Raw genomic sequence first — 10075 nt, 5'->3', positions numbered from 1 at the left:
CAATGACTTAAAAAGTAAAATTTTATCAGCCGAATTGATTAAAAACCCTACTTAATGACCTTACGTAAAACCATCAAGTGATTCGAAATCCTCTGTTCATTCACTCAGACACCTTACTGCCACTGATACGGAAAGAGGGAAGGCCGAAATGGTGAATTCGGTCTTCCGAAATTGTTACGCCGCGGAAGATCGTAACACGGTACCTACTTTCAGTCATCGTACGAACACCGGAACGGCAGATATTCAGATAACCGATCGCGAAATAGAAAAGCAACTACAATCGCTCAGTAGTGGAAAAACATCAGGAACATATGAGATTCCTAAAGATCCTAAAATGCTTATGCACAAGAACTTGCTTCCCTCCTAGCAGCAGTTTATCGTAGACCGTTGGAGCAACGGAGGGTACTTAGCGCTGGAAAAAAGAGCGGGTCATTCCAGTTCTCAAGCAGGGCCGTAGGACAGATGCACATAATTATAGGCCTATATCGTTGACGTCAATCTGTTGTAGAATTATGGAGCATGTTTTAAGCTGAAGAATTACGGCGTTTTTGGAAAACGAAAATCTATCCCGTAAAAATCAATATGGATTCCGCAAACAGAAGTCCGTAACTGAGCTCGCACTGTTCCTCCACGAGATCCACAGCACCGTAGACAATGGCGCTGAGGTTAACGCAGTGTTCCTTGACTTCAGAAAGGAATCTGACACCGTCCCGCGTTGCTGGTTAATGAAAAAAATACGAGTTTATCGCTTACCGGACTAGATTTGCGACTGGACTGAAGGCTTCCTTGAGGAGAGAACTCAACCCGCCGCCCTTACCGGAACAAAATCGGCGATGGTACAGGTAATTTCCGGAGTACACAAAGGAACTGTAATAGGACCGTACTGGTTACAAAGAGTATAAATAATCTAGTAGAAAGCATCGGAAGCTCTTTAAGACTGTTCGCAGATGATGTGGCCGTCTACAGAAAGCAGCAACGCTGGAAGACTGTATCGATTTGCAAGGAGGTCTATAGTTCACCCTGAACGTAAACAAATGTAACATATTGCCCATAGATATCAAAAGAAGTCCACTACTGTACAACTACACTATTGATGACGAACTGCTGGAAACGGTATCTACGGGAAAATATCTAGGAGTAGCTATGCAGAACGACGTGAAGTGGAATGACTATATAAAACAGGTAGTAGAAAAGCAGATGTTATACTGACATTCATAGGAAGGATACTAAGAAAATGTAGCTCATCCACGAAAAAAGTGGCTTCTAGGGCTCTTGTTGACCGATTATTGAGTACTGTTCATCAATGTGGGATCCTTACCAGGTAGGACTGACAGAAGAGGCAGAAAAGATCCAACGAAGAGCGGCACAATTCGTCACGGGTTCAGCGCGAGAGCGTTACAGAGGCGCTCAACACACCCCAGTGGCAGACGCTACAAGAGAGGCGTTGTGCGTCACGGAGAGGTTTATTAGTGAAATTTCGGGAGAGCTCTTTCCGGGAATCATGGGACAACATATCATGTCCTCACACATATATCTCGCGAAATGACCGCGACGAGAAAATTCGAGAAATTAGAGACGATACGTAGGCTTACGAGCAATCATTCTTCCCACGCTCCATTCGCTAGAGGAACAGTGAAGGTGGCAATCAGTTTGTGGTACCAAATGTACCCTCCGCCACACGCCGTTAGGCGACTTGAAGAGTATGATGTAGATATAGATGTCTGGACGACGAACAACAATTTGGCAGATCGTCTCTCTATGATGAAACCGGAATCGGAAGAGAAGTGAAAGCCGTGGCACTCGTAGACGTACTCGGCACAATAGAGGCGGTAGATGAAAAGTTAAAATCAGTCATTGATGGGTTTTCAACATCTTGTACGATATCTGGAACACAATGGCTGACGCCCACCAGAAAAATTTCAGGAAAGTGCCGAGCCAAGACAGCCGCGGGTATGTTAAGACTGCACCAGTCCAGGCCAGAAGACTTGTTTAGCCGCCTAATCACCGTGGACCAGTGTTGGGTGTATCGCTACAGCCACAAATCAAAGGAGAGAAGCAAGCAGTGGAAACACGTGGACTCACCATCTCCGAAAACGCTAAGACCCAACCATCATCGGGAAAGATGATGCTGGGTGTCTTTTGGGGTTCCCATAGTGTGTTTCTAACAAATTATGCTCATATGTGCTAAGCCTTTACTGAAACGTAATACAGAAATCTCTCGACGAGCTTGTAGGAGGCTGCCAAGACGAAGCGTTGCAGGTAGCTGACCAAGAGATGTTTCTGCTACACGACAACTTTGGAACTCATTCTGGTCAGGGTACAGCCACTCGGGTCGGCATGCTTAGCTGGGTGGTAACGTGCTCGCCTCCAATGCAAGCGGTCCCGGGTTCGATTCCCGGCCGAGTTAGAGATTTTCCCGCTCATGGATTGGGTGTTGTGTTGTCCTCATCACCATTCCATCCTCATCACCGGCGCGTAAGTCGCCCAATGTGGCGTCGAGCCGGCCGGGGTGGTTCAAATGGTTCAAATGGCTCTGAGCACTATGGCACTTAACATCTGAGGTCATCAGTCCCCTAGAACTTAAAAACTACTTAAACCTAACGAACCTAATGACAGCACACACATCCATGTCCGAGGTAAGATTCGAACCTGCGACCGTAGCGATCGCGCGGTTTCAGGCTGAAGCGCCTAGAGCCGCTTAAGTAATTCCAAGTTCTAGGGGACTGATGACCTCCGAAGTTAAGTCCCATAGTGCTCAGAGCTATCTGAACCATTTTGTGGAGTCGAATGAAGTAAGACTTGCACTTGGCGGCCGAATTTCCCCGACTGGGGCCTCCCGGCCAACGATGCCATATGCTCATTTAATTTCCACAGTCACTCGTGCTGCCTCTTCGAGCTATCACATTTGTCCCCATTTCGTATTCTCCTGAGCTGATACTCAGTGTCTTCTTCCTCTTCCCCCTGATGAAGAAACCGTGGCATGACAGATGTTTCCAGAATATCGACGAGACGATTTTCGACGTGGAACATTTTCCGAACAACCAAAATTTAGACTTCTATTACCAGTGTGTCCATCAAGTCACTCATCTTTGGGAAAATGTGTCGCATTCAAGGATGAATATATAGGGGAGGACTAACGTCAATATCTGGTTTCTTAGTGGCAGCTTGGTCTTTTCGAGATGGTAATTAGAACAGTCAATAAAATTCATCTGGGTTTGAGGCCGCGTTGCCAGTTATAAAATTCCGATGTTTCGGCGACTATTGCGAGACGCCTTCCTCAGGGTGTATTGCTAACTGCTGAATGAGCACTAGTTTGGTTACTTATATACTATGAAGGAGTGCTGTCATTGGATATGAGGATGAGGAGCAAGGGTATTAGGTGTTCTTTTATTGCTCTTTGCACTGCGTGTTTTCATTGGCGGAAATAGGCGATTTCCATTGGAGTTTACTTTATTGCTTGCCATTGTTGGAAATCGGCGTACAGGAAACTGAGCGGCGACTGCAGCGTAGCGCTGTTTACTAACTGCCTAGTATCGACCAGGGCGCGTCAGGGCTCTGTATACCCTCCGCCGCTGTGGCTTACCGCGCGCCTGTTGCTTTACCTGAGCTGTACTTCCGCAAAGCTGTTACTGCTGGCAGCTGGAAGTCGGTACCCGTCTTCTCTGTCCATGTTGTCGTGTCGCTTAACAATTTCTATACCTTCTCTAATCTTCCTCCTCAAATTAAACGGCTGTTTCGGCAGTACTCGGGGCTTTTCAAAATTCGATCTTCATCCTGCACTGTTCCTGCTGTTCTGCCATTGCTGACTTGTATTGTTTGAGACGGACGTATCTCTCGTGTTCAGATAACATTGTGCTTATTGGACGCCCAGTTTCACCTACATGCACCAGTCCACATTCGACCCTGATTTCATAAACTCCCGCGGCATGAAACTTGTCAGTTGACGGAGAATTCTGCCCAGACGTTCAGTAACGCCTTGTACGCATGGTAGCAGGACGGTGTTCCGTGCTTCGTTCTACATTTCCCTATTGCCCTCCTCCTCTGGCGCCATAGCTTTATGTAGCAATTATTTTCCAAAAACGGACCTGAGGTTCAGCTTTGAGACTGTGTTCATCGCAGATCCCTAGGCTCTCTCAGTTAAAGTTTGCTGGGCCGATTTCTTTTGCGTAGGATGATGGAGGAAGGATGCATGCGGGTACCTGTCCGTGTGGGTGGGCTATCTGTAAACACTTTGTCCAAGCTTCCTGTCAGGCTTATGGTAAACTTCCACGCCGAGAAAAGGCAATACCCCGTTCTTTTCTATCTCCACGGTAAAGTGAATTTTGCTGTGCAGCGAATTGAGATGTTGGTGGAAGTTCTGAAGCTCTGAAACGTCGGAATTTTATAGCTGACAATGCGACCTCAAACCCAGAAGAATTTTACTGACTGTGACAACAGCTGCAGAAGCCTACGTATACATGGTAGTTAAAAGTTTATGACTGCCCCTCCTAGGGCCGTCTGTCTAGTTTCCGCGATAAACGTGGCATAACGTCACTGAAGTACAGAACTGTTACAAATGCGTCTAAACTATGCTTCATTGAAAATTTTAATGCCTGTTACGTGTGCGTTCTTCGGAAGAGAAGATAGGCTTTATTGTGTGTGCGCGCCCTACCAGGACTTTCACTTTTGGTACGACTACTTCTGCTTAAGGTTTTTCCATTTTTATATTTCCGTAAATCAGTTGGTAAAAAGGGAACCCTTATAGGATCACGTTGTTTTCCGTCTGCCCGTGTGCATCTCTGTCTCACAGTTAAAAAACCCTTTTTCTCGGGAACCAGCGGACGTCTGAAGTTGAAATTTATATCACATTCCAAAGTCTACGGTCCCTTGGCGGTGTACTAAAGACTACATTCTAAATCAAAGAAGATACGGCCGTTTATGTCACATATTTTGACACTCGCAAATTCACTAATCAAAACCTATAGGATATTTCCTATTGACCTAGGTTCACAAAATTTGGCAACGAGCAAGTTTTCGAAGTAAAAGTGAAAGGAAAAAAGTCAGAAGCGTAAATTTGCAGTTATATCACATGGAAAAATATTTTTTTGTCATTTCTTACCCAACTATCAGTCTGTCAGGCCGTCTATTGAGACCCCTTTTTCTAAGGAACGGGCAGAGGTATCAAGCCGAAATTTGTCAAATATACAAATGTGTATGAACTCCTAAGAGACCAAACTGCTGAGGTCGTCGGTCCCTAGACTTAGACACTACTTAAAGTAACTTATGCTAAGAACAACACCCACGGGTGACCGAGGGAGGACTCGAACTTCCGGCGGGAAGGGGGGGGGGGGCGCAATCCGTGACATGGCACTTCAAACCGCGCAGCGAATCGGCGAAATTTGTCACATTTTAAGGTTTATGGTCCCTTTGTGGTGTAAGAAAGTCACTTATTGTCGTACTCACAAACTCACTCATCAATGCATATAGGGTAGTTGCTGTTGATACAGAATCATAATATTTGGTAAGAAGCAAGGTTTCACAGCACAAGTTAAGGAAAAAACCAGAAAATTGTTATTTTATAAATATATATCACATGAGAGACAATTTCTTTTGCCTTTTGGTATCCGACTTCAAACTTAAAATTAAAACATTCTAGAAATTCTTGGAATTCTGGGGCTGATATCTTGCCAGTATCAGTGTCAATAACAGGAATAAATTGTCGAGGTTCTCGATTTCTGCTATGAATGAATTGGTTATATACACAATTAAATTTATACAAAGCGCGAGTCGTAGTCGCGTTTTTTTCTGGTTGGTTAACCAATGCTCCGAGCACGCCATCAGCTCATTCCTGGTTATGGATGTGGACACTTGTGAATCTGTAACCGTAAACAACTTATAAGCTGTTGTAAGCTGCCTACGGCCGTAGTTTGTGAAATGACTCACATTCTGTTGGAGCCACATCTCAATGGTGCTTGGTACTTTTGACATTGACTTTAAGATTCTAAACCTGATGGTTTGAGCCATCGTTATCAAATTTATGAGTTGACGAATGTCATGCTACGTCTCTGACATTCACAGTTATGTGAATCAGACACCTCGTCACTTGAAAATCAACCCAAGGTTGGAAGCAATTGTGACATAAAATAAGTTGTTATGTAACAGTCGGCGCTACTATACAATCTTGTAGTGTGTTTCTATATCAGATGAAACAGGCTGGTCCACAGTTGAACAGTCATGGTTATAGCGATGATACCAACATACACAGTGATCATCTATAAAAATGGTTCAAATGGCTCTGAGCACTATGGGACTTAACATCTGAGGTCATCAGTCCCCTAGAACTTAGAACTACTTAAACCTAACTAACCTAAGGACATCACACACATCCATGCCCAAGGCAGGATTTGAACCTGCGACCGTAGACATCTATACACTGCGGGGAATCCGGCTGGATAGCTGAATCGTCTCATGGCAACAGTTAAACATCGATGTTTGGCCAGAATTGTTGCCGAGCAGATAGTCACGTACTGCTAAAACACTAGTCCGGACGTATGTAGTCTCAGCAAACCCACACGGGTTTCGTTCGTCCACGGGCAAATGGTAAGCTACAACTGTGATTAAGTTGTGCAGCAGAGGAAGGGAGTGTCTTTGTGGGAATCTGGAATGGGTATTGGACAGGTTAATACGAATACAACAGCTAAGATTATGCACCGTTGCTGAAAGAGGTCTACACGTCTTGGCAATTGGCGTCGGTCTCAGCATTGTGTGTAGAACCGATTCTTTTCTGCGGCTCACCAAAGACTGTGCGAGTAAATGAAACAGAAAAGCTGGAGTATTCTATGTCTTCCATTTTCTGTAAAGATTCGCAATCGTCTTGACTAGAAGACAGTCAGAAAACATCGCCGCTCCAAGGAAACAATGATTTTTCGTGAACAGCATCATAACCAACCAACCTAAATTATGTAGTGATTTCTAAAGTCACAATACTTCCCGTTGCATTTGGATACGCTTAATGTACGGTTTTACAGAAATCATATCATTCCTAGAAACGAGCTATAATTGTAAAATGAATAAAAATTCTATACTTCATATTCCAGGAGGGTGCAACTGCCCTCTTTCGTCCGCTCGTTCACCTCCCCAACCCCATGCAAACACATACGATATAGAGAAAACAGCGTGTGTTTAAAGCAAACACGACTTGCAGCGTCATAGTGGCGCTACTAGCGCGTTTTATGCAACTGGAGTGAAATTTTAATAGACATCATCTTTCAGATGTAGAAACACGCCTACGAACTTCCCTTTATCTCGTACAGCTTCTTCATGGTGTTACGATTTTTTTGCGTCAGTGTATTTGTAATGTGGTGTTCATTGCTAAAGCGAATCTGGCAAAGCCATTTGTGTTGTGGTGGTTTTGTTATGTTGCTCAGCGCGTGCATACATTAATTATATAATTAGAAATAATACACTCAACTGAGGCAAATGGCAATTAGATTCATTAAAACAATGCACTAGAGTGCAGCATATGGAATCAATAAAATTAAAGGATTAGTTGTACCAGCATCAGGGATTAAAGTATATCATAAAGCTTTTATTTAACCCGCTGGTAGATAACGCAATGCGCAGCACTCTTAACTTGCGAGAAGGGAGGTGGGCCAGACCCGGATCTAATTTCCGCGGTGGATTAACGACCGAAGACAGCCTTAGTGTGGTTTTTCGGCGGTTTCCCGCAGTATCATTTACGTAAATACATTCTGCCTCAGAGAATAGGAAATGTACATAGTTAAAGCACGATAACACACAGAACAGTATTTCACGGTACATAGAAAGATGGCGCTCGTGACCTCTTTCCCCTATCTTGCCCTGACGACCGTGGCGTTAGGAAGGGCATCCAGCCACTAAGTTAAATAATAAAGTACTTTTAATAACTTGAATATGCAGTATTAACATTCCACAATAATTTTTATTTAACAGTTCGTTACGAACCGGCTTTCGGCTTCAGACAACTTAATACTCAACACATTGTTCACACAACTTCAGCGAGAGTTCACAGATGTACAAAGATTGTTGTACAAAGATATCGATACAAAACACAAGCATAACGTAATACTTAAAGAAAATCTGATCAAATAAATCCTTTACTACACCATATTCAAATATTAAAACTATATGAATGTATAAGCCAAATATGTTGTACAAGAGAGTAATGGCACACACTACTATATCATATGGACAAAACGGTGACTGTGATAAACAGACCGAAAAAAGGGGGAAGGAGGGAAGAATGAAGTCTACGGAATGTGGAAATGGAACAGTTATAACAAGATTATTAGCTAATAGTGGGAGAATTAATAACTGCCTGCTGCTATTTTAATAAGGCCGAGTAATGAAACTATGTTTGGTCATTAAGGACCAGGTCAGGATTCTTTGACTAGTAATTTACTAATGGCCAGAATTTCAAGTAATTGTTGCTTTCTGTCTTAGTTCCTTTGTGGAGAACATCACATTTCACGTTATATGAATTACATTTATTCAGAGCATGTTCAGCAAAGGTGGAATCTTTGTTTTTCACTCTCCAACTCCTTTCGTACTCAGTCAGTCTAGTAGTTATAGCCCTACGTGATTGACCTACATATAAATTTCCACACAGAGTGCAGGAAATTCTATAAATTCCACTCCATTATAAAGGTGGAATCTTATATTTACTGTTGAACAGAAGGTGCGCAACAGTATTCCTAGTGTAAAAAGCTGGAGTATATTTCCTGGATTTTAGTTTCTTGGCAGGAACCTTTGAAGCCCTACCTACAAATACAATGGGAGCCCATTTGTTGTCACTGTGATTTTGTGCTGTCTGAGGTAGATAAAGGAGTGCTGTTATCATCTATCTCTTCTTTTTGCTGAGTATGTTGTCAATTAGGGTAGGACTAAAACCATTGCTGTATGCTATTTCTTTAATGACTTTCAATTCATTTTCAATATCTGGTTTAGTTCGTGGTGTAGATAGTAGTCGGTACACCATGGAGTGGAAGCCTGCATGTCTGTGACAATGGGTATTTACTGTGTCTTTTGAAGCTACTTTGTTCTTAAATCAATGTTGTTGCTTACTGACATCAATGGTGAGGTCTAAAAAGTTGATAGAATCTCCTTCCAACTCCACTGTGAACTTGATTTTATTGTAGTGTGAGTTCAAATTTTGAAAAAATTTATGTAATTGTCTGGTGGTACCTGCATACAAGTACAGTACGTCATCCAAGTACCTAGTCCAATATTGCATTTTAGAACTAAGAAGCCCTTTATCTGTAAATGTTTGCTCAAAATTATCTTTAAACATTTCAGCTAATAAGAGACTCAGTGGGGACCCCATTGCTAACCTAGCAGACTAGCTGTACAGAGCCCATTGAAACTGCAAGCCCTCTGGCTACTGTTGTGTACATAAACTTTTGCTGTATCTTAGCTGCAACAGAAGTGTTTTTTTTTTTCCAATGCTAACCTGAGGTACACGCCTGTGAATGTTTACCTTTTAATCGGTCCCAAGTGCCGCCAACTGTAGGCCATTACTATGAAATTTCAGCAAGTCAGTGTATCAGTGTGCAGCAGCTCGTGACCTCCAGAATACATGGATGTGGTTGGTTCGCTTTATAATTGAATATTGTTATTGTTATTTTGCATAGTAATTATTGAATGATCATGGTAGTGCTTATCACAATAGAGAATAATTCGTATTTAGTTATTTTAGCCCATTAAATGAGTCTGTAGACGTACGATCTGACTTTCGGGAAAATATCGTCCAAACAATTCCGAAGACTGCAAGAGCTGACAAGTCAGAGAATTATCGCACAATCACCTTAACAAATCATGCATCAAAGTTACTTAAAAGAATAATATAAGAAAACATGAAAAAGAAAACTGAGGATGAGTTAGATGACGATCAGTTTTGGCTTTAGGAAAGGTAACGGCACCAGAGAGGCAATTTTGACGTTGCGGTTGATATGGAAGCAAGGCTACAGAAAAATCAAGACACATTCATTGGACTTGTCGACCTGGAAAAGCGTTCGACGATGTAGAATGGCGCAGGCTTCTGAGAAAAATAGGGATAATT

The sequence above is a fragment of the Schistocerca piceifrons genome, chromosome 2 (assembly GCF_021461385.2).
Source record: "Schistocerca piceifrons isolate TAMUIC-IGC-003096 chromosome 2, iqSchPice1.1, whole genome shotgun sequence".
Taxonomy (NCBI): Eukaryota; Metazoa; Arthropoda; class Insecta; order Orthoptera; family Acrididae; genus Schistocerca; species Schistocerca piceifrons.
This window is presented reverse-complemented; position numbering follows the sequence as displayed.